This window comes from Pogoniulus pusillus, chromosome 42 (genome assembly GCF_015220805.1).
Source record: "Pogoniulus pusillus isolate bPogPus1 chromosome 42, bPogPus1.pri, whole genome shotgun sequence".
Taxonomy (NCBI): domain Eukaryota; kingdom Metazoa; phylum Chordata; class Aves; order Piciformes; family Lybiidae; genus Pogoniulus; species Pogoniulus pusillus.
The window spans coordinates 2,700,876-2,725,003 of record NC_087305.1 but is presented as its reverse complement, the minus strand read 5'-3'; the positions used below and the strand labels follow the sequence as shown (position 1 = coordinate 2,725,003).

The window sequence follows — 24,128 nt, the reverse complement described above, 5'->3', positions numbered from 1 at the left end:
CTTTGCTAAACATATCAGTGGAAAGCAAAAGAGCTTTTTATTAGAGGCTCTGAAATGAGCTGTCCTCTGCCAGTGCTGAGAGGAGGCAGAATGCAGGATGGCAGAGGAGCACCATTAAAATGCACAGGTTGTGCATCCTTGAAGCTGCTTTGAGCTGACACATCCTTGCCTGTGCAGTCTGCCTTAGGTGAGGAGCAGAATGCAAAGATTCTCTGCAGCTGCTTCTCAGGTGCTTATCTTGGAGTCCTTTAGTGGGAGTGAGTGATGCCTCCTTATGGGCTTTGGTCATCGACAGACCACTTAAGGGAAATTGTATCATCTCCCATTTTGCAGAGATGTAAAAGTGAGGCACAGAGCAGTGATGTGACTTGCCTGGGAATGAACAGCAGAGGCAGCATCAAAGTTGCTGAGTAAAGATGTCCACATGCAGGTTTGTTTGACAAGGAATGGTTTGGCTGGGAGGGAGCTGGGGGAGAGGAGGCTCAGGGCAGAGCTCGTTGCTGTCTGCAGCTGCCTGCAGGGAGGCTGTAGCCAGGTGGGGTTGGGCTCTGCTGCCAGGCAGGCAGGGACAGAACAAGGGGACACAGCCTGAATCTATGCCAGGGCAGGTCTAGGCTGGATGTGAGGAGGAAGTTGTTGTCAGAGAGAGTGATTGGCATTGGAATGGGCTGCCCAGGGAGGTGGTGGAGTGGCTGTGGCTGGAGGTGTTGAAGCCAAGGCTGGCTGGGGCACTGAGTGCCATGGTCTGGTTGGTTGGGCAGGGCTGGGTGCTAGGTTGGGCTGGCTGAGCTTGGAGCTCTCTTCCAACCTCCTTGATTCTGTGATTCTGTGACCTTTAAAGGATGTCTGGCCCAAACTCCCTGCTCTCAGCAGGGATGTGCAGCACAGGAAGGTGAACACTGTACCCCCAGCTGATGTATTCCCTGAGCTCAAAACCTCTGGGTTCTTACTGATGAGCCAGAGTTTACCTCGTGTCTTGGGAGCAGAGACTCAGCCTTTGGAGCAGAGATTCAGCCTTTGGAGCAGAGATTCAGCCTTTGGAGCAGAGATTCAGCCTTTGGAGCAGAGACTCAGCCTTTGGAGCAGAGATTCAGCCTTTGGAGCAGAGACTTAGCTTTTGGAGCAGAGACTTAGCCTTTGGAGCAGAGATTTAGCCTTTGGAGCAGAGATTTAGCCTTTGGAGCAGAGATTCAGCCTTTGGAGAAGCCTCAGCAGAGAAGAGCATCTGTAACCTTGGCTGTTCCTACACCTGTTGCTTCCAAGAGGAACCCTGCTAAGAGCCAGAATTTGCCACTTCCTGAGAGAGGTTTAAATAGGCAGCTCCTGTTTATGTTGTCTCAGAAGCAGCTCTGAGCAGAAACACTACCAGGGAAGTGGAATTTGCTCTGGGCTTATCCTTTTATTGTGGCTTATAAGGCCTCTGCCAGGTGAATGTTTGTGGACTCACACAGGTCTGAAGATTGCTGCTATCATCTTGATGACAAAAGTGTGGGACTGCTATTTGTGCCTTCTGGGAGCCACGAGGTTAAGAAAATGACTTGAATTTTTTTCTTCCTTTCCCTGAGCATCTCTTGAAGTGAGAAATACCCACAGCAGTCCTAGGCACCCATCAGAGCCCTGCCCTGCCTCACCCTCCCCGCTGTAACCAGGAGAAAATTGACAGCCAGGCTAAAAGGGAAGAAACCTGCAGGGGTGAGCTGAGGACACAACTGGCTGAGTGGTTTAGGACTCAGTTAACCTCTTTTGTAGCCAGCCCTGTGCTTTGTCTGCCAGGTCACCTCATCTTCCTGAGCATCTTGGGTGGTTCTGACCATCACACTCTGCTTTCACACCGAGTGTGCAGAGACTGAGGCCACAGCCCTTCAGAGTGGTCCAGCTCTGAGTCAGTTCTCAGGAACTGCTTTCTGGTGCATAAATGATTAACAGTTGAGGATTGCTGGAGATGATTCCTGCTTGTTTAGAGTCATAAAATCATTGAATCAATCAGGGTTGAAAGGGACCACGAGAATCACCTAGTTCCAAACCCTCTGCCATGCCCAGGGACACCTCACACTAGAGCAGGCTGCCCACAGCCTCATCCAGCCTGGCCTTAAACACCTCCAGGGATGGGGCCTCAACCACCTCCCTGGGCAACCCATTCCAGCCTCTCACCACCCTCATGCTGAAGAACTTCTTCCTAGCATCCAGTCTGAGTCTCCCCATTTCCAGCTTGGCTCCATTCCCCCCACTCCTGTCACTCCCTCACAGCCTAAAAAGTCCCTCCCCAGCTTTCTTGTAGCCCCTTTAAGAAACTGAAAGGCCACAATAAGGTCTCCTGGCAGCCTTCTCCTCTCCAGCCTGCACAGCTCCAACTCCCTGAGTCTCTCCACATAGCAGAGCAGAGCTCATCCTCTGGGAAGAACATGGGTCATGGAGGAGGGCATCTGTCCTGGTGAGCTGTGTAACAGCCATGGCCAAAGTCACCACCTCTGTAGGGACAAGGGCAGTCTGGACCCCCCCTGGCTGAACAGCTGAGTTCTGCTTTGGTTCTTGTATGTGAATCTGAGCTTGGTTCTGCCTCAGGGTGTGAAAGATCACAGGGTAGCATTGAGGCATCTCTAGCTGGCTGCAGCCTGGCTGGGCTCCTGCCTCTGCCTGGGCTTCTCATCCTGCTCCAGACTAAGTGGCAGAGTCAGTCGGGAGCACTCTGCAGGTGCTTGTCCTGAGCTGGCAGGTCGCAGGCAGAGCTCAGTGAATGGGAGAGAGGCACAACAGGGCTGGGAGAGGCAGAGCTGCCTCTGGCCTCTGTGGTTCAAGCTAAATCAGTCAGCAAGAGCAGCTGAGGGCCTGTCAGGGCCAGATGGCAGGAGTGCAGCACACTGGCAGGTGAGAAGTGAGGCTGCATCCTGCTCTCCTCAGCAGATGTGTGCTGGAGATGGAGATACTGGAAGCTGTCCAGAGCAGGGCAGCAAGGCTGGGGGGGTCCTGGAGCACAGCCCTGTGAGGAGAGGCTGAGGGAGCTGGGGGGGGGGTGCAGCCTGCAGCAGAGGAGGCTCAGGGCAGAGCTCATTGCTGCCTGCAGCTGCCTGCAGGGAGGCTGTAGCCAGGTGGGGTTGGGCTCTGCTGCCAGGCAGCCAGCAACAGGACAAGGGGACACAGCCTCAAGCTGTGCCAGGGCAGGTTCAGGCTGGATGTTTTTAGGAAGTTGTTGTCAGAGAGAGTGATTGGCACTGGAATGGGCTGCCCAGGGAGGTGGTGGAGTGGCTGTGGCTGGAGGTGTTGCAGCCAAGCCTGGCTGGGGCACTTAGTGCCATGGTCTGGTTGGTTGGGCAGGGCTGGGTGCTAGGTTGTGCTGGCTGAGCTTGGAGCTCTCTTCCAACCTGCTTGATTCTGTGATTCTGTGACTCTGCCTCAGCAGCATTTGGGTGGTCATAGAGTCAGGATTGTTTCAGTTGGAAGAGACCTCTAAGCCCATCCAGCCCAACCACTGACCCTGCACCACTGTGGCCACTAAGCCCTATCCCCAGGTGCCATGGCCACAGGTTTCTTGAACACCTCCAGGCCTGTGGACTCCACCACCTCCCCTGGGCAGCCTGTGCCAATCCCTGACCTGTAAGGTCCCTTCCAACCCAACCCATTCAATGATTCTCTGATAAATGTTCCTTCATTGAGGCTTTTCATTTCATATCAGTTTCAGAAGTCTGTAGCTCACTGCTGCAGCTTCCCCAGACTTGTGTCTTGGTTCCCTGGCCCACGTGGCCTCTCCCATTCTGGCCACCAGAGCTTCTTCCTGGAATAAGGAAATATTAATAAGCTATCTGCAGTGATTCAGTGTTCCCTCTCCTAATGCATCCTGCAGCACTCAGCATGCACTTATCTCAGTTCTTATCTCACTGCCCATCACCCTCCTCTCTGAGTCTTTCCCATCAAAAGTAAAATCTCTTTCCCTGAAATCCTGCTGCTGGGAGTGGACAGGCTGTTGGCTTTGGAAGAGCCATGGAAGGAAACCCAGAAGGGCAAAGCCTAATGAGGAGAAGGCATCTGGGAGGGGAGGTGCTCAGAAAGCGAGTGACAGGGAGGGGAGCTGGAATTGCTGAGGGGCTCCCTGGTGTCAGAGGCTGCACAGAGGAGGCTTTGTCTTTCCACAGGGTACTGAAAGGTCTCTGGCAGGCAGCCTGGTGGTGGTGGTCTCTGAGGCTTGATGCTGGAGAGCTGCAGGTCTGACAGAAGTTCCTTTCAGTTGCTAGGACACAACTTGCAACCCATTCCCTTGGCTGTAAGCAGGCTCTGGGAGAGGCTCCCACTGCAGCAGCCTCCCTTGGAGTGTCTGTGTGAGGAACTTCAGGTTTTAAGGAGTCATGGAATCAACCAGGATGGGAGACAGCTGCAAGCTCAGCCAGCCCAACCTAGCACCCAGCCCTGGCCAACCAACCAGACCATGGCACTAAGTGCCCCAGCCAGGCTTGGCTTCAACACCTCCAGCCACAGCCACTCCACCACCTCCCTGGGCAGCCCATTCCAATGCCAATCACTCTCTCTGACAACAACTTCCTCCTAACATCCAGCCTCAACCTGCCCTGGCACAGCTTGAGGCTGTGTCCCCTTGTTTTGTTGCTGCTGTTTGCTTGGCAGCAGAGCCCAACCCCACCTGGCTACAGCCTCCCTGCAGGCAGCTGCAGGCAGCAATGAGCTCTGCCCTGAGCCTCCTCTGCTGCAGGCTGCACCCCCCCCCCCCCCCAGCTCCCTCAGCCCCTCCTCATAGGACCTCTGTTTTCATTGCTTTTGGGTTATGTTCTGCTGCACCTGGGGAGATGCAGGCTGCTATGGGATCATGGAGCACTTCAAGCCCATGGTTTAAGAGGGAGGTGCCAGACAGTGCTCTGCAGACACCTACCACTCGCTCTGCTCGGGAGCCCAGTGCCTGCCTCTTCCCTCTGAGCATCTGTCAGCAGGTCCCGAAAGCTAAACCTGTGCTTTGATCCATCCCTTGCAGCTGGAGGACTGAGGCACAGAGATTCTGAGTCTCTCCTCTCTGAGGAGAGCACCTGGGCTAAGACTGGCACTTGAACTCCTGTCTGCTGTTGCTCAGCCCTTTGAACGTCACCAGAGCTGCTGCTTCCAACCAAGCCCTTCCTGACCTTTTCAAGAGCTCTCAAAAGTTTCCTTACCCCTGGGGGGTGTTGTGAAGCTTAATGAATGTTTGTAAAGTGCCTGGAGTTCTTTGGATGAAAGGGCTCCAGATTATTAATATTAATAATAACAGATGAGCCCCTGAAACGTTCTGGTAGAGTGGAAGGAATTAGCATGAAGCCATCAACAACAACAGCTCAGCCCAGCCCTGGCGCCCTGGCCGCGGGCACTGCGTGCAGCTGCTGCTCTGGTGGATGTGACAGATGAGTCCCTGCCTGTCCTGCCCACTCACTTCCACTGGAGATGTCCTCACAGCAGCAGCCTCTTAGCCAAAAGTCACCTGCAGCACTGCCTTGCTTCTTCCAGTTGAGGCTTTGTGGAAAAGGCATCTCCCAGAGGCTGTGATCAGACCTGACAGAGGCAGAGGCAGAGCTTGTGAGGGGACTTGCCAGGCACTTACATAAGTGGTGGCACAGCAGTGGCACAGCAGTGGCACAGCAGGTACCCCAGGAGAGACCTGCTCCTTCTGCACTGCTTTCACCACTGGGGCCTGGATGGGATTCTGCATCCAGCTCTGGAGCCCCCGGGACAAGAGGGCTGTGGAGATGCTGGAGCAGGTCCAGAGCAGGGCCAGGAGGATGCTGAGAGGCTGCAGCAGCTCTGCTGTGAGCACAGACTGAAAGAGTTGGGGCTGTGCAGGCTGGAGCAGAGGAGGCTCCCAGGTGACCTTCTTGTGGCCTTCCAGCATCTGAAGGGGGCTCCAAAAAAGCTGTGGAGGGACTTTTGAGGCTGTGAGGGAGTGTCAGGAGTGGGGGGAATGGAGCAAAGGTGGAGGTGAGGAGGAAGTTGTTGAGCAGGAGAGTGGTGAGAGGCTGGACTGGGTTGCCCAGGGAGGTGGTTGAAGCCCCATGGCTGGAGGTGTTTGAGGCCAGGCTGGCTGAGGCTGTGTGCAGCCTGCTCTAGGGTAGGGTGTCCCTGGGCATGGCAGGGGGTGACACCATGGGAGGTGTGCAGTAAAGGTGTGGCCATGGCACCCGGGGACAGGGTTGAGTGCCCATGGTGGGGTTGGGCTGCTGGTTGGACTGGAGGATCTTGGAGAGCTGTTCCAACCTTCCTGGCTCTGTGATTGTGTTCAGTGAGTTTAATAAGCAGCTGGCCCTTGAGTTCAGAGCTTCCTGAAGCTCAAGTCCAGCCCCTTCTTGATTTCTGAGACAGTTGTGAAGACTCCCCAAATAACCTCCTCATGCAGGCTCCTGTGGGGGTCACCTTCTGCCAGCAGCCCTAATTGCAGGCACTCAAATATTTACTGGTCTGAAAAAGTAAATGTGATTTGGGGAGGCAGTGCTGCTCTTTTGAACAAGCCCAGCCACCACACAGCAGCTCTCAGCAAATCATGTGCACAGCAATCAGGGTGATTGCATGAACAGCAGAGCTGGCTCCTGGAATGCTAAAGAACCTCCAGTGCAGCAGCAGCAGCAGCAGCAGCAGCCAGTCACCTCCCACTGCATTCTTAGAATCATAGAATCATGGAATCAAGCAGGCTGGAAGAGAGCTCCAAGCTCAGCCAGCCCAACCTAGCACCCAGCCCTGCCCAACCAACCAGACCATGGCACTCAGTGCCCCAGCCAGGCTTGGCTGCAACACCTCCAGCCACAGCCACTCCACCACCTCCCTGGGCAGCCCATTCCAGTGCCAATCACTCTCTCTGCCAACAACTTCCTCCTCACATCCAGCCTCAACCTGCCCTGGCACAGCTTCAGCCTGGGTCCCCTTCTTCTGTTTCTGCTGGCTGCCTGGCAGCAGAGCCCAACCCCACCTGGCTACAGCCTCCCTGCAGGCAGCTGCAGGCAGCAATGAGCTCTGCCCTGAGCCTCCTCTGCTGCAGGCTGCACCCCCCCAGCTCCCTCAGCCTCTCCTCCCAGGGCTGTGCTCCAGGCCCCTCCCCAGCCTTGCTGCCCTTCTCTCAACACCTTCCAGCACCTCAACATCTCTCTTGAATGAAGGAGCCCAGAACTGGACACAGCACTGCAGGGGTGGCCTGAGCAGTGCTGAGCACAGGGGCAGAAGCAGCTCCCTTGTCCTGCTGCCCACACTGCTCCTGAGCCAGCCCAGGATGCCATTGGCTCTGCTGCCCACCTGGGCACTGCTGCCTCCTCTGCAGCTCCTCTCTGCCAGCACCCCCAGCTCCCTCTCTGCCTGCCTGCTCTCAGCCACTCTGGCCCCAGTCTGTAGCACTGCTTGGGGTTGTTGTAGCCAAAGTGCAGAACCTTGGGGAACTGAGGTTGTGGTTGGCCTTTGGGGTTGGTTTTGTTTGATTTTTTTTTTGCTATTTAAAGTAAGGTAGGGAAAAAAACCATGATGGAGTGGGCCAGGAAGTGTCTGAAGTCAGAGACTTTTCCCTCTTCAATCTCCTGGCAAATAATTGGGCCCTGAAGGAATTGGCTGTGGAGCTGCTGTCTGGGTGGCAGTGTGAGTGCATTGGCTCCATGTCCTGCAGCTGCCTCCCAGCAAGAGGCTTTGGCAGGAGCCCTAAGGACTGACACCTAAGAGGAGGAGGAGGTGAGGGGGAAGTGCTCTTAGCTGAGGGGTCAGGTGAATGTGATCCAGAGCTGCCAAATGCAGGATGCAGTTTGATTAGAAGACTCCTTGCACTTGAGCTGCTGTGAGCAGGGGAGGGGGAGGCACTGTGGAAGGTTTGGGAATGTGAGCAGCAAAGGAAAAGTCAAGCTGAAGAGCCTCATTCCCCTCATTTTCTGCCTCCCCTTCTACTTCAGTTTGCCAGAGCATCCACCCTCTGCTCACCTTTGCACTGTCCTTTTTAACAGCACTGTTAAATATTGATGCTGGAGGAGAGCCCCAGGCTGAAATCAAAGAGCTCTGCACTCACGTTGAGCACAGCTCTGGCGTGGAGCAGCCTTCCACTGGAGCAGGCAGGATCATGCTGCAGTGAGAGACAAGAAATGCCTGGAGTCAGTCAGCAGAATGTGCTTAACCCAGAGCCTGACTGTGGCTAGGTTAGAGGAAGATCCCAGGGCTGTCTGCCCCCAAGTCTCTGCCCAATGCCAGGTGCACCTGGAGCAGAGCCATGGAATCAGACAGTCACAGAAGGGCAGGGGTTGGAAGGAGATTGAGTCCAACCCTCTGCCAGAGCAGGGTCACCAGAGCAGGTCACTCAGGGGCACATCCAGGTGGCCCTGTGCTCAGTGCTGGTCAGGCCACAGCTTGAGTGCTGTGTCCAGTTCTGGGCTCCTCCATTGCAGAGAGATGCTGAGGTGCTGGAAGGTGTTGAGAGAAGGGCAGCAAGGCTGGGGAGGGGCCTGGAGCACAGCCCTGTGAGGAGAGGCTGAGGGAGCTGGGGGGGTGCAGCCTGCAGCAGAGGAGGCTCAGGGCAGAGCTCATTGCTGCCTGCAGCTGCCTGCAGGGAGGCTGTAGCCAGGTGGGGTTGGGCTCTGCTGCCAGGCAACCAGCAACAGGACAAGGGGACACAGCCTGAAGCTGTGCCAGGACAGGTCTAGGCTGGATGTGAGGAGGAAGTTGTTGTCAGAGAGAGTGATTGGCACTGGAATGGGCTGCCCAGGGAGGTGGTGGAGTGGCTGTGGCTGGAGGTGTTGCAGCCAAGCCTGGCTGGGGCACTGAGTGCCATGGTGTGGTTGGTTGGGCAGGGCTGGGTGCTAGGTTGGGCTGGCTGAGCTTGGAGCTCTCTGCCAACCTGCCTGATTCTCTGACTGATTCTATGATTCAAAGTCTCCAGGCAAGGAGACTCCACAGCCTCTGTGGGCATCCTGCTCCAGGGCTCCAGCACCCTCACCCCAAACAAGTTCCTCCTCCTGTTGTGGTGGAACTCCCTGGGATGCAGTTTGTGTCCTGGCACAGGAACTTTCCATCTCTTAGTTGTATGGTGGCAGATCTGAAATACATAACCAGAGAGGAGATTTTTCAGCTCAACTGGCACTGCATCAGGACTTCACTTCCACATGAATCCCTTCAGAGTATGCAGCTCCAGGAGTGACAGAGCACAGCATGTGTCAGCTGGCATCAGCCATAGCTCTGAGCAAAGCAGACCTTCAAACATGAGAGCTGCTCCTGACCCTGAGAGAGGTAACCAATTGTGGGCAGGAAAAGCTACCTCTGGAAAATGCACAGCTCCAGCCAGCAGCTGGAACAGCATCAGAGCACTTCACTTAGGAGTGATCAGCAAAACAGGGACAGAGGAGAGGCAGCCTCCAAACCTCACACTGCTGCCTGCAGAAGCAGCTCCAAAGACTCCATGTGCCCCACAGCCACTCTGCCTTGGGTAGTTGGTCTCCAGGGCCAGGAGAGAATAATCTCTGCCTTGCAAACCTGCAGACTGCTTCTGTTTCATCTTCTTCCTTGGGTATTTTATTCTGAGATCCTCACTGTCCTGAGAAATTCATCATCTCTGTCATGGGATTGAATCAATGTTTATAACCACCTGGGGGCTGGGGGTCAGGAGGGGGGGACAGGCTCTGCTCACTGCTCCCTGGGACAGGACAAGCAGCAATGGATGGAAGCTGCAGCACAGGAGGTTGCAGCTCAACACAAGTGGGAACCTCTTGCCTGGAAGGGTCCCAGAGCCCTGGCACAGGCTGCCCAGAGAGGTTGTGGAGTCTCCTTCTGTGGAGCCTTTGCAGGCCTGTCTGGATGTGTTCCTGTGTGCCCTGAGCTGGATTGTGTGGCCCTGCTGTGGCAGGGGGGTTGGACTGGATGATCTCTTTGGGTCCCTTCCAACCCCTAACATCTGTGATCTGTGATCTTCCTCCTTGCTGCTGGTGAGGGATAACAGGAGGAGGGATGGGTTACAGGGATCCTCATTTCAGCTGGGCACAGACTTCAGCTTCCCCACCAAGAGCAGTGCCAGCCCTTGAGGTTCAGTTACTCCTGAAGAAGAGGCACTGAGTGCCATGGTCTGGTTGGTTGGGCAGGGCTGGGTGCTAGGTTGGGCTGGGTGAGCTTGGAGCTCTCTTCCAACCTGCTTGGTTCTATGATTCTATGATTTCAGTATTCTCAGCTTCTGGATCTCTCTTCTCTGCCCTTCCCATTCACAACTGTCTCACTGTACACACAAGGTGGAAATGTTCCTCAGATGAATCCATGCAGTCCTCTGCTGCCTCCATTCAGCTCAGGCTCTGCAATGGGCTGCCCAGGGAGGTGGTGGAGTCAGCTGGCTGCATCCTGGTGCAGCTTAGGGTCATTTCCTCTCCTCCTATCACCTGATGTTAGGTAGAAGAGCCCAACCCCACCTGGCTCCAACCGTTGCAGAGAGCAATGAGGTCTCCTCTCAGCCTCCTCTCCTCCAGGCTACACACCCCCAGCTCCCTCAGCTGCTCCTCCCCAGCCCTGCTCTCCAGACCCTTTCCCAGCTTTGTTGCCCTTCTCTGGACCTATTCCAACCCTTCAGTGTCCTTCTTGGAGCCCAAAACTGATGCCAGCACTTGAGCAATGACCTCACCAGTGCCCAGTCCAGGCAGACAGCCCCTGTCCTGCTGCTGCTGGCCACACCATTGCTGATCCAATCCTTCTTGCCCCTCTTGACACATCCTGGCTCATCTTCAGCCTCTGTCAAGCAAAACCACTCTCTCTAAGCCACACCCCAGCATTCCCCTTCCCACCACACCTCCTGTTACCTACACAGCTCAGGCTGATGCTAAAAAAAACACTTCCCTATTAAGAGTGGCACTGGAAGTTCACTTCCAAATGTGTGGCTCCTGTTGGGAAGCATTAGGAAGGAGGCTGCTGCCTGCCTCATCACCAAATGGCTTTGATGGAAAGGCTCCAGCCAGATTTGCCTTCTCCTGAGCTAAACTAATGAGCTCAAAATGCTGAGCCACAGGTGAGAATAGTGATGGAGCCTGAAGAGGCTTTCAGAGAGGAGGGACAGAAAGGACACAAATTGGGCATCTGGTGGAATGGTGAAATGCTCCAGAATGAACTGATGAGTAGTAATTAACAGTCTCCCCTCCTCTGGGGGTGTTAATGCTGCTGCTGCCTGGCTTGGAGGCAGAGCTGAGCTGGAATCAAGCAGGGCTGCTTGCTTTGGGCCACAGGAGTGATTCAGGGAGTTGAACATCTTCCTTATGAGGAGAGCCTGAGGGAGCTGGGGCTGGGAGCTGGGAGAGGAGGAGCTGAGAGGTGACCTCAGCAATGGTTCTCAGTATGCAAGGGGTGAGTGCCAGGAGGCTGGAGCCAGGCTCTGCTGGGTGATGCCCAGTGCCAGGGCAAGGGGCAGTGGGTGGAAGCTGAGGCCTAGAAGGTTCCATGTGAACCTGAGGAAGATTTCTTTTCCCCATGAGGGTGCCAGAGCCCTGGCACAGGCTGCCCAGGGAGGGCTGTGGAGTCTCCCTCTATGGAGATACTGAAGAACCATCTGGAAGTGTTCCTGTGTGATCTGCTCTGGGTGATGCTGCTCTGGCAGAGGGCTGGACCAGCTGAGCTTTGGAGGTCCCTTCCAGCCCCTGACATTCTGTGATTCTGTATCCAGTGCAGACATTGGCCTGCCAGGATCTGAAGGGGGCTGCAAGAGGGCTGGGGACAGACTATTGACAAGCTCTTGGAATGACAGGGAGGAGTAATGGGTTTGAACTGGAAGAGGAGAGATTGAAACTAGGTGTTAGGAAAGGGTTCTTGGCAGTGAGGGTGGTGAGACACTGGCACAGGTTGCCCTGGAGGTGTTCAAGGCCAAGTTGGATGAGGCCTTAAGCAGCCTGCTCTAGTGGGAGATGTCCCTGCCTAAGATGGGAGGTTGGAACTGGCTGAGCTTTGAGTTCCCTTAGAATCATAGAACCAAGCAGGTTGGAAGAGAGCTCCAAGCTCAGCCAGCCCAACCTAGCACCCAGCCCTGCCCAACCAACCAGACCATGGCACTAAGTGCCCCAGCCAGGCTTGGCTGCAACACCTCCAGCCACAGCCACTCCACCACCTCCCTGGGCAGCCCATTCCAATGCCAATCACTCTCTCTGCCAACAACTTCCTCCTCACATCCAGCCTCAACCTGCCCTGGCACAGCTTGAGGCTGTGTCCCCTTGTTCTGTTGCTGGCTGCCTGGCAGCAGAGCCCAACCCCACCTGGCTACAGCCTCCCTGCAGGCAGCTGCAGACAGCAATGAGCTCTGCCCTGAGCCTCCTCTGCTGCAGGCTGCACCCCCCCAGCTCCCTCAGCCTCTCCTCCCAGGGCTGTGCTCCAGGCCCCTCCCCAGCCTTGCTGCCCTTCTCTGGACCCCAACCTAAACCATTCCTTGATTCCATGGGGATAGGACAGGCAAAAACCCAAATAGATTGTTGTTGTTTTTGTTTTTTCAGGCACTCCCTCACCCAGAGAGAACATCTCACAGAATGGGGAGGGTTGGAAGTGTCCTCTGGAGAGCATCAAGTCCAACTCCCCTGCCAGAGCAGGAGCACCCAGAGGAGGTCACACAGGAGCACATCCAGGTGGGTTTGAACAACTGCAGCACCTCTCTAGGCAGCCTGCTCCAGGGCTCCAGCAACCTGGATCATAGAATCATAGAAGAATAGAATCAGTCAGGGTTAGAAGGGACCACAAGGATCCCCAGAGAGGTTGTGGGGTCTCTTCTATGGAGACTTTCCAGGCCTGTCTGGATGTGTTCCTCTATGATCTATGTTAGATTAGTGGATGCTCCTCCCCAGCTCCCACAGCCACCCAGAGTTCTGCTTCAGGAAGAGGCTGCTGAGCAGCTGTGGCACAGCAGAGGCAGGAGCAGCACCGTGGGATGCTCTCCCAGCATGTTTGTGCTTTGGGATCAGTGCAAGGGCTGCAGGCTGGGCTGGAGTGCAGAGAAGGGCAGAGAGGCTGGGGAGAGCTCTGGCAAACATGGCCTGTGAGGAGGGGCTGAGGGAGCTGGGGGTGGTTAGTCTGGAGAAGAGGAGGCTGAGAGGGGACCTTAGTGCCCTCTACAGCTACCTAAAAGGAGGTTGCAGTGAGGCTGGAGCTGGTCTCTTCTCCCCAGTTACTAATGACAGGACAAGAGGAAATGGCCTCAAGCTGCACCAGGGCAGGTTTAGGTTGGCTGTTGGGAGGAAGCTCTTTCCTGAGCAGGTGCTCAGGCACTGGCACAGGCTGCCCAGGGAGGTGCTGGAGTCACCATCCCTGGAGGTGTTTAAAGGAGAGTGGCTGTGGTGCCTGAGGCTGTGGTCTGGTGATGAAGGCTGCTGGGATGAAGGGACCACAAGGAGCAGCCAGTGCCAACCCCTGCCATGCCCAGGGACACCCTACCCTAGAGCAGGCTGCACACAGCCTCAGCCAGCCTGGCCTCAAACACCTCCAGTCATGAGGCCTCAACCACCTCCCTGGGCAACCCATTCCAGCCTCTCCCCACTCTCCTGCTCAACAACTTCCTCCTCACCTCCAGGCTGAGATAAAGAAGTTTTTGTCTTCGTGCTGAGGTGGAACTTCCTGGGCTCCACTTTGTGTCTGTTGAAGAGGAGGAAGAAGCTCTGGCATCAGAGAGAGCTTAAGAACACACAGGCTGAGTTATTTGCAGGAAGCATGAAGCAGGTTGGAGGGGGAACCAAAAAAAAACAACCCCAGCCTCTATTAGTGCTGTTGATCCACATTTTGATGAAAGCTTCAAATGTAAATGAAAAGAGAGAGAATAGGGATGAAGAATCTTTAAACTTGCAACAAATCATTTTATATTGATAGAGTCCTGGGCTTAAATCCAAACACAGCTATTGCCTTAATGCAGACTGATTTCAGGGGCCTTAAAAATAGCCAAGATGCTCTGGTGATTGGCAGGCATTGTGCAGGCAGCTGCCAAAGGCAAATTGATTTTTTTTTCCCTTCCCCCCCTCCCCTCCCCTCCCCTCCCCTTTCCCTTTTGAAGGACTCCAAATAATTTAAGCAAGGCTACAAATTAAGGCACACACAGAGGACTTGGGGGTGAGCCTGCAGGGGAGGAGGAGCTGTGCCTCTGTCTTCACCTTTAGAGGAGCTGTGTCAGCATAGAGGCATTGAATGGCTTAGGTTGGAAGGGGCCTCAAGGATCAGCCAGTTCCAGCTCCCCTGTCATAGGCAGGGACACCTTCCACTAGAACAGGTTGCTCAAGACCTCATCTAACCTGGTCCTGAACACCTCCAGGGGGGTTGTGGAGCACAGAAGCACCCAACGTGATCAAAGATCACGTTGGGTGATTCTGTGCTCCACAACCCCCCTGGGAAACCTGTGCCAGTGTCTCACCACCCTCAACCTGTGCCAGTGTCTCAGCACTCTCAAACCTGTGCCAGTCTCTCACCACCCTCACTGCAAACAACCCTTTCCTAACAGCCACTTTCAATCTCCCCTCTGCCACTTCAAACCCATTCCTCCTCATCCTCTCATTCCCAGACCTTCTCAATAGTCCCTCCCCAGCCCTCCTGCAGCCCCCTTCAGATCCTGCAAGGCCACTCCAAGGTGTCATAGATAGAGACACCTTCCACTAGAACTGGTTGTTCAAGGCCTCATCTAACCTGGTGCTGAACACCTCCAGGGAGGTTGTGGAGCACAGAAGCACCAAATGGGCCTTGCTGCCCTTCTGTGGACACCAACCAAAACCATTCTAGGATCAGTGCTGGGCCCAGTCCTGTTCAGTATGTTTATTGATGATCTGGAGCAGGGCATTGAGTCAAGCATCAAGAAGTTTGCAGATGACACCAAGCTAGGAGCAGCTGTGGAGCTGTTGGAGGGTAGCAGAGCCCTGCAGAGGGACCTGGCCAGGCTGCATGGGTGAGCAGAGGCCAAGGGGATGAGACTGAACAAGGCCAAGGGCAGGGTTCTACACTTTGGCCACAACAACCCCAAGCAGCACTACAGGCTGGGGCCAGAGTGGCTGAGAGCAGGCAGGCAGAGAGGGAGCTGGGGGTGCTGGCAGAGAGGAGCTGCAGAGGAGGCAGCAGTGCCCAGGTGGGCAGCAGAGCCAATGGCATCCTGGGCTGGCTCAGGAGCAGTGTGGGCAGCAGGACAAGGGAGCTGCTTCTGCCCCTGTGCTCAGCACTGCTCAGGCCACACCTGCAGTGCTGTGTCCAGTTCTGGGCTCCTGAATTCAGGAGAGATGTTGAGGTGCTGGAAGGTGTTTGGAGAAGGGCAGCAAGGCTGGGGAGGGGCCTGGAGCAGAGCCCTGTGAGGAGAGGCTGAGGGAGCTGGGGGGGTGCAGCCTGCAGCAGAGGAGGCTCAGGGCAGAGCTCATTGCTGCCTGCAGTTTGCTCACCCCATGAGAACTCTGCCTGCAGCAGTCACACCTCTCTCCCAGGCCCTTGAGATCCTGCTTCCAGCAGCAATACAAATGAACTCCAAGCTGCATTACAGCTCTGATTAACTTCCAGCTACTGACATGGGACAATCAAATAGATGCCTGTCAGGTGGCACCCAGACAATTCATCTCCACCTGCCTGCACTTCCAGTGTGGAAGCTTTGCTGATTTTAGTTGAGTTCAAGCCTTTGGCTGTTGCTGGCTGCTTAACTTTCCAGAGTGGTTTTAAATAAGTAATATTGGACATTGCTCATTGCTTCAGCAGTAGAAGGGGACAGAAAAGAACACTGAGCTGTGCAGCTTCCAGTTAGCAACTGACTTAGTTGGGGCCATTAACAAGGCAGGAACTATAAAAGATGCAGTTAGTTTTATTTCTGCCAAGCCCCACCCACAAGTAGGTATTAATTAGTTGCATTTGGGTTCTAATTGGAAACTCTGCAGCAGGATGCTGCTGGGCAATTCATTCATTCAGGAGAAGCAGAAGAATTGGGAAGGGTTTGGCCACAAAATGGCTTTGCTTTACAAATAGGCAGCCTGGAGCCTCAGGGCAAGTCTGTGCTGCTCACTGCAGTGGAGTAGAAATTTCAAGCTAATCCCTGGCTCCTTTGTGGCAGTGTCAGAACTTCTTGGCCCTTCAGAAGCTTCTAGATCTTCCCAGAGTGCTGGGAAAGAGGCAGAGGATCTCTGACCTGATCCTGGCTCCTCTTGGCACAGAGGTTTGCAGAGGTGCAGGCAGCAGCTCTTGCAGATGTGCAGAGAGCACCATGGCAGTGGCACTGCTTGCCACGGGGTGAGGCACTTAAATGCCTTCTCCTGGGAAGCTTGAGGCACTTCAGTTTCCAGGTAGCTCAAGCCCAAAACATCAGGGCTAAGCTGGTCTGAAGCACGAGGCAGAGCAGAACACATGGTCCAAGAGCAGTGAGGCAGAGGCAGCTCAACTGCTGCAGCTTAGCTCAATCTATATTACTTGTCCCAGTGCAGAGGCTCTGTGGCCACAGAGATTCACCAATCAGATGGCAGTTGCCAAAAGCAAAGCCTGGATGAGGCACTTAGTGCCATGGTCTGGTTGACTGGCTAGGGCTGGGGGATAGGTTGGACTGGATGAGCTTGGAGGTCTCTTCCACCCTGGTTGATTCTATGCTTCTGTGATTAGGTGAGCCCAGACCCTGCTCACCCTTCTTTGGGCAAGACACCAACAAGCACCTAAACACCTGTGGGTACCTGCTTATCCCTTTGGGAGGGGACACAATGGCCCAAGCCTTTGTTTTCCTCCCACCCTTGCTTCCCCCATCAGCAGAAGGGTGGGGCAAGCCAGGACATCTAATAGGCCTGTTAGCCTGCCAGGACACCAACACAGAATGCTGCTGAGTGCAGAGCTTTCACACACAGCATTTGTGACACCTTTGGCCTGCAGCTTCATGGCACAGAGCTGCAGCAGCCCTCTCCACATGTGCATGCAGCAGGGCAGTCCCAGAGTCACCCTGCTGCATGTTCTTGGGTATGAATGTCAGCTTGGTCCTGCCTCGGGATGTGAAAGATCAGAGAGTAGCATTAGGGCATCTCTAGCTGGCTGCAGCCTAGCTGGGCTCCTGGCTGTGCTTGGGCTTCTCTGCCTGCTCCAGACTAAGTCACAGAGCTTCCAGGTACCAAGACAGGGGCAGTGTGCAGAGTGCTGCTGAGTGTGGAGCTTTCACACACAGCATTTGTGACACCCTCGGCCTGCAGCTTCGTGGCACAGAGCTGCAGCAGCCCTCACCACATGTGCATGCAGCAGAGCAGTCCCAGAGTCACCTTCTTGCACAGAGAGCACACGAGTGGATTGCACAGAGATCACCTCCCTGCCTTCCCAGCACAGCCCAGGTGCTCAGTGCAGCAGGGTCCCACTGCCCAGCGCAGGGTGGCCCCACACTGGCAAACAGCAGCCCTTAACAGCATCACTTACAGCCAGCAGGCAGCTGGGCTGGGCCAGAGGGCTGGAGGGAACAGCCAGGACAAGGCATTGCCTTCATGTCTTCAACACAACTCCTGTGAGGAGCAGCTGAGGGACCTGGGGTCGTTTAGCCTGGAGAAGAGGAGGCTGAGGGGAGACCTCGTTGGGTTTTTGGGTTCAGACCTCAGGGGCTGGATTTCCCTGCAGAGCCATCCCTAGGGATCTGTCTGGAGGAGCCCAGCATCCCTCAATGCTGCATTCCAAGCCTCCTGTGTGCTGCAAATCTTTGCACAGGGGCAGCCAGGGGCACTGCTTCTCCATTATGCATGGGGCAGTGTTAAATACACCCTTGGTGCAGAGACTAAATAGGGTCCCTATTTAAAGCCCACCTTTGCTCAGCCCTGCAAGGCCATTAAAGCCCAAGTATCCATTACACACTCTGCCCAGCCTGTTAGGAAGGTCAAATGTTGCCTTTCAGCTCCAAATGTAATTACACCTCCTGAAAATCACACTGCCTGCCTTCTTCTGCAAACCCATAATGAGTTTTTCATGCAGAAGCAGCACTGTAGGAATGCTGAACCCTTTATATCACACCAGGACTAGAAAATAAGAGCTCTGTTTAGTTCCAGTGTGCAAACAAGGTGAGCAGAGTCACAGGGAAGTTCCTCCTGAGCATTCAGAGCCAGAGCTAGCAGAGCTCATCAGGAGAGTTCCATCTTCCTGGAGAGAAACAGTTATAATTAAGATGCAGTTTAATGTCTCTTTCATTATTAGAGATAAGGCACAACCATTTCCAGACCACTCTGAGCAGCTACCTTTGGTCCTCTGCAACCCTGAAGAGTTCTCTTGGCTTATTCCCATGTCTGATATCTTCACAGATTAAATTCTGCTCTGTGAATGGAAGATGCTGACCTGCAGCTCTTGCCTGCAGAGGCAGGAGAGTCACTGCCGTTGTCAGATGAAGTTCTCTCCCTCAAGAGCAGCCAAGAGCCCAAATTGCCCCTCAGGTACAATGCCCTACAGGGAACTGAAAGCTGAAGGGCCCACAAAGAACATCCACTGGAGAGGGAGGCTGCCATGGTCCATGTGCACAGCATGAAACACCTTCTTCAGCAGCACACAGGTAGGGAAGGAGAGAAAGCAATGTTCAAAACCCACCTCCAGACCTTGCTTCTCCCTCTTTCCCCCCAAGTATTCCAGATGAACATCCCAGCCACCAACACTGCCCTTGCCCTGGCAGGTGAGTGAGGAGGCAGCTCCCTGCAGCTCCACTGCTGCAGTGCCAGCAGACCTGGCAGTGCAGAGGCTCCCATTCGTCTCCCGCTGACAGCTGCCCCGGTGCAGGAGCTTGGAAGGTGCCTGGAGATGTCTGCCTCCTTGAGTGCCAGCTTCATCCATTAGCCAGGGGCCTGCCTGAAAGGCTGCTCCAGGCAACAGGGAATGCTCTCAGTGCTCCTGGGCTTCAGATGCCTCCTTCTGAGCAGTCCTGCTGCTGGGTGGGGAGAGCAGCCCCACTGGTTCCAGAGCTCACCGCCTGGGTCAGCGTAGGGGCCAGAGCCTCTGCCTGCTGGGCAGGAGGTTATGCTCCAGGCAGCTGGAGAGGGCAGAGCCTCTGCTTGCTGGGCAGGAGGTTATGCTCCAGGCAGCTGGAGAGGGCAGAGCCTCTGCCTGCTGGGCAGGAGGTTATGCTCCAGGCAGCTGGAGAGGGCAGAGCCTCTGCCTGCTGGGCAGGAGGTTATGGTCCAGGCAGCTGGAGAGGGCAGAGCCTCTGCTTGCTGGGCAGGAGGTTATGCTCCAGGCAGCTGGAGAGGGCAGAGCCTCTGCTTGCTGGGCAGGAGGTTATGCTCCAGGCAGCTGGAGAGGGCAGAGCCTCTGCCTGCTGGGCAGGAGGTTATGGTCCAGGCAGCTGGAGAGGGCAGAGCCTCTGCCTGCTGGGCAAAAGGGTTACTTGTCCATGTGCTCCATTTCAGAGCCTCTGCTTGCCAGATAAAAGGGCATTTGTCCACACACTCCATTCTGGGATGCTTGATAGCAGTCCCCACACAGGACCAGCCCTCAATGGGGCAGTCTTTGTGTGCCCCAATGAGTGAGGTTCAGCAGCAATGAACCAGCTCTGCTTTTAATCCTGAAAGTGGGGTTGCATTTGTGTCAGCTTTCCCTCTGCAGCCCATATTACATGCTTGCAGTTCTGCTTCCACTTCTAGAGCCAAGAATCCTTGTGCTAGTTCAGCTCAATAGTCCCAATTTAAATAAGTGGGAATTCTTATGCCAGTGAAACCTCCCTTGCTGCTTCCATGGCTTCAGGCTGCTGCCTGAGAACTTGAAATGCTCCAAACAGGGACAGCACTGCCAAGTACACTCAGAACAGAATGACTTGGAGGAACTTCTCTCTAAAATTAGCTTTTAACAACTGTTATCAAACCAGCAGTGACCCCCAAAGAGTAAAGCATGTCCCTGGGAATGCAAACAGCAGAGCAGACTGAGGGGCCCCTTGGCAGTGATGTGTTAGAACAGAAGGCATAGCTCAGGTTCCTGGAACCCACCAGCATGGTGAGGTTGGAAGAGACCTCTGGAGCATCAGCAGAGCACTCACAGCAGCTTGCCCAAGTTAAGTGTCCAGTGCCCTGGGCTGCAGCAAGAGCAGTGTGGGCACAGGGCAAGGGAGGGGATTCTGCCCCTTGGCTCTGCTCTCCTCAGACCCCACCTGCAGTCCTGGGGGCAGCTCTGGAGCCCCCAACACAAGCAGGGCATGGAAGTGTTGGAGCCAGTGCAGAGGAGGCCACCAAGATGCTGAGAGGGCTGCAGCAGCTCTGCTGTGAGCACAGGCTGAGAGAGTTGGGGCTCTGGAGAGGAGAAGGCTTTGAGGAGACCTTGGAGTGGCCTTGCAGGATCTGAAGGGGGCTCCAGGAGGGCTGGGGAGTGACTATTGAGAAGTTCTGGGAATGAGAGGATGAGGAGGAGGAGGAATGGGTTTGAAGTGGGAGAGGGGAGATTGAAAGTGGCTGTTAGGAAAGGGTTGTTTGCAGTGAGGGTGGTGAGAGACTGGCACAGGTTTCCCAGGGAGGCTGTGGAGCACAGAAGCACCCAACATGATCAAAGATCCCATTCTTTGCTTCTGTGCTCCACAGCCTCCCTGGAGTTGTTCAGGACCAGGTTGGATGAGGCCTTGAGCAACCTGTTCTAGTGGGAGGTGTCCCTGCCTGTGGCAGGAGATTGGAGCTGGCTGAGCTTTGATCTCCCTTCCAACTTAACCCATTCTATCATTCTATGAAGCTCTCCAGAGCAGGAGACTCCACAGCCTCTCTGAGCAGCCTGCTCCAGTGCTCCAGCACCCTCACACCAAAGAAGTTCCTCCTCCTGTTCAGGTGGAGCCTCCTGGGTTCCATTTTGTGCCTCTTAGCACCCATCCTACCCCTGGGCACCACTGACATGAGCCCAACTCCCTTTCAGCAGCAAGCCAAAACCTCTTTATTTCACAACTTCTCACACTTGTCAAAGGAGAACTTGGAGCAAGTGTTGTCAGCCAAAGAAATGCATAAAAATAAGCCTCATAAATTGCTAAAATGATTCATTTTCACATTTCATAGTGGCAAAAAAACCACCCAAAGCCCAAACCCAACATTGCTTTTCATTTGGAATCATCTGTTCCAGGGGGAAATGAAATACAATGGTTTAAAAACCACCCTGAAAAAGAAGTGGGGGGGGTGAAAAAAAGCAGCTTGGTTTGATTCATTCTGTCAAATGTCAAACTGCATCTAAAGCACAGAGTGCCTACAGCCAGCAGCCCTCTGTCTGTCCTCTGAGAAATCCCAAACTGGTCTTTGTCTGCCAAAAAAATAGCACTTAGCCATCAGAAATTAATCTCTAGCAGCACTGAACAGGGAGGTGCTGGAGCCACTGTCCCTGGAGGTGTGCATCAAACTGGGTCAGACTGGAGCTGGGGAAGAAGTTGTTCAGTACAAGGGTGGTGAGAGTCTGGCACAGGCTGCCCAGGGAGATGCTGGAGCCACTGTCCCTGGAGGTGTTCATGACACACCTGGGGACAGAGCAGAGTCAGACTGGAGCTGAGGAAGAAGTTGTTCAGTACAAGGTGGTGAGAGTCTGGCACAGGCTGCCCAGGGAGGTGCTGGAGCCACTGTCCCTTGAGATGTGAATGAAACTGGGTCAGACTGGAGCTGGGGAAGAAGTTCTTCAGTGCAGGATGGTGAGAGCCTGGCACAGGCTGCCCAGGGAGGTGCTGGAGCCACTGTCCCTGGAGGTGTGCATCAAACTGGGTCAGACTGGAGCTGAGGAAGAAGTTGTTCAGTACAAGGTGGTGAGAGTCTGGCACAGGCTGCCCAGGGAAGTGCTGGAGCCACTCTCCCTGGAGGTGTGCATCAAACTGGGTCAGACTGGAGCTGGGGAAGAAGTTCTTCAGTACAAGGGTGGTGAGAGTCTGGCACAGGCTGCCCAGGGAGGTGCTGGAGCCACTCTCCCTGGAGGTGTGCATCAAACTGGGTCAGACTGGAGCTGGGGAAGAAGTTCTTCAGTACAGGATGGTGAGAGTCTGGCACAGGCTGCCCAGGGAGGCTGTGGCTGCCTTCTGCCTGGGGTTGTTCAAGGCCAGGCTGGATGAGGCTTTGAATCTAGCTGAGAGGTGTCCCTGGGCATGGTGTGGAGGTTGGAGGAGTTGAACTCTGAGGTCCCTTCCCACCTGAGCCATCCTGTGGCTCTATGACTCCTTTCTGGAGGCTAACCCAATGCTTATTCAAGCATTGCTTGCAGGGACACTTTGCTGTCCTTTACATCCCCAAGACCCCAACCTAGGAGCACCCCCACACCCACCAGATTAATGCAGCACTTTCCCACTGCCCCTGAATGTCATCTGCTCCCCTGAGGAGTTCTCCTTCACAAAGAGTTTCATCACAGGAGACATTTTCAGTGTGACCTTTTCACATAGCTGTACTGCAGTAAGAAGGTACTAGAGGAGGGGAGTGGGAAGTCATGGTCAGAGCTGATTTTCATTTACAGTCATGTCAAAAAGTGTTTTCATCTTCATCAGGACAAAATGTTGGAACTGGGGGGAAAAAATGATCTTGGAAAAGCTAAAATGAAAGTATTCAGTGATTGGCAGCAACAGAACTTAGGACAGTGAAGCTCCAAGGCCAGGAGGGACCTGCAAGGGCAGTTTCTTTACACTGGCCTTGAGCAACCTGGGCTAGTGGAAGGTGTTCCTGGCCGTGGCAGGAGGTTGGCACTGAATGGTCTGGGTGAAATAGAAACAAGAAGACTTTTGTGCTCTGAGGTACTTCAGCATCACAAAGCTTTGTCCTGTAAGATTGTTCCATCCCCAAAGAACCCCAAACTACTGCCCAGGACAGGAGCAGGCAGCAGAGTTCCAACTGTTTGCTCTGAAAGGAATTGTTTTTCCATTCATGGAATCATAGAATCAAGTCATAGAATCACAGAGAGCTCCAAGCTCAGCCAGCACAATCCAGCACCCAGCCCTGCCCAACCAACCAGGCCATGGCACTAAGTGCCCCAGCCAGGCTTGGCTTCAACACCTCCAGGCACAGCCACTCCACCACCTCCCTGGGCAGCCCATTCCAATGCCAATCACTCTCTCTGACAACAACTTCCTCCTCACATCCAGCCTCAGCCTCCCCTGGGACAACCTGAGGCTGTGTGCCCTTGTTCTGTTGCTGGCTGCCTGGCAGCAGAGCCCAACCCCACCTGGCTACAGCCTCCCTGCAGGCAGCTGCAGGCAGCAATGAGCTCTGCCCTGAGCCTCCTCTGCTGCAGGCTGCACCCCCCCAGCTCCCTCAGCCTCTCCTCACAGGGCTGTGCTCCAGGCCCCTCCCCAGCCTTGCTGCCCTTCTCTCAACACCTTCCAGTACCTCAACATCTCTCTGCAATTCCAGAGCCCAGAACTGGACACAGCACTCCAGGGGTGGCCTGAGCAGTGCTGAGCACAGGGGCAGAAGAAGCTCCCCTGTCCTGCTGGCCATTCTGGCTGCTTCTCTGTGCCCTGTGCTGCCTCTCTCAAGGTCAGGCTCTCAGGGCTGCTCAGCTCACAGCCTCTGTCTTTCTTCCCTTCAGCAGCCCCTGGGTCCAATGAGCTTCCACAAGTCTGCCCTGCTCCAGGTGCTGCTCTGCCTTGTGCTGTGACCTCAAGCACAGCCCTCAGGAGACTGCTTTGCTTCTTTTCACATGAAACTGTTTCTACCAGGACTATTTTAAAGATTCATCCTGCTGAGGCTGTTGCTCTTTCCACTTCTTTTTCCTATTATTCCACTTCAAGTAGCTCCAGGAGAGGTTTTAGGTTGGAGATGAGGAAAACAATTCTTTGCTGCAAGAGTGATCAGGGATCAGCACAGGCTGCCCAGGGAGGTGATGGAGTCCTCATCCCTGGAGGTGTTCAAGAAACCTGTGGCTGTGGCACCTGGGGACAGGGTTTAGTGGCCATGGTGAGGTTGGGATGATGTTGGACTGGAAGGCCTTGGAGGGCTTTTCCAACCCAAACCATTCCTGGATTCTGTGTATTTGAAGTGAGGCACCAAGCTCCCAGCTGGTGCAATACACCCTGGTTTGGCTGCTGCTGCAGCAGGCTGCCTGAGTGCCAAAGCAGCTCACAGCTTCTCTGTGGTGGCAGATTCTGCACTACACAGGAGGGAGGGATGTAAACTGAGCTCTCAGAGTCACAGGATTGCTTAAACTGGAAAAGCCCTTCAAGATCCTGGAGTCCAATCATCAGTTCCACCCTGACAAGTCCTTGGCTAACCCAAACCCCTCAGCACAGCATCTCAGCACCAGGAATCGCTGTGGTTGCAAAGGACCACCAGGGTCAGCCA

The 24,128-nt window shown here is 54.7% G+C and overlaps 1 protein-coding gene across 2 annotated transcripts in view; it reads left to right on the top strand.

Moving 5' to 3' along the window:
• LRRTM4 (leucine rich repeat transmembrane neuronal 4) overlaps window positions 1–24,128 on the top strand; it is a 472,503-nt gene that overhangs the window by 197,108 nt on the left and 251,267 nt on the right. For both annotated transcript variants that reach the window (XM_064175477.1, XM_064175475.1), the window contains exon 3: window positions 12,426–12,554. The gene's annotated coding sequence lies outside the window, so the exon portion shown is untranslated. The remainder of the gene's footprint in view (window positions 1–12,425; window positions 12,555–24,128) is intronic.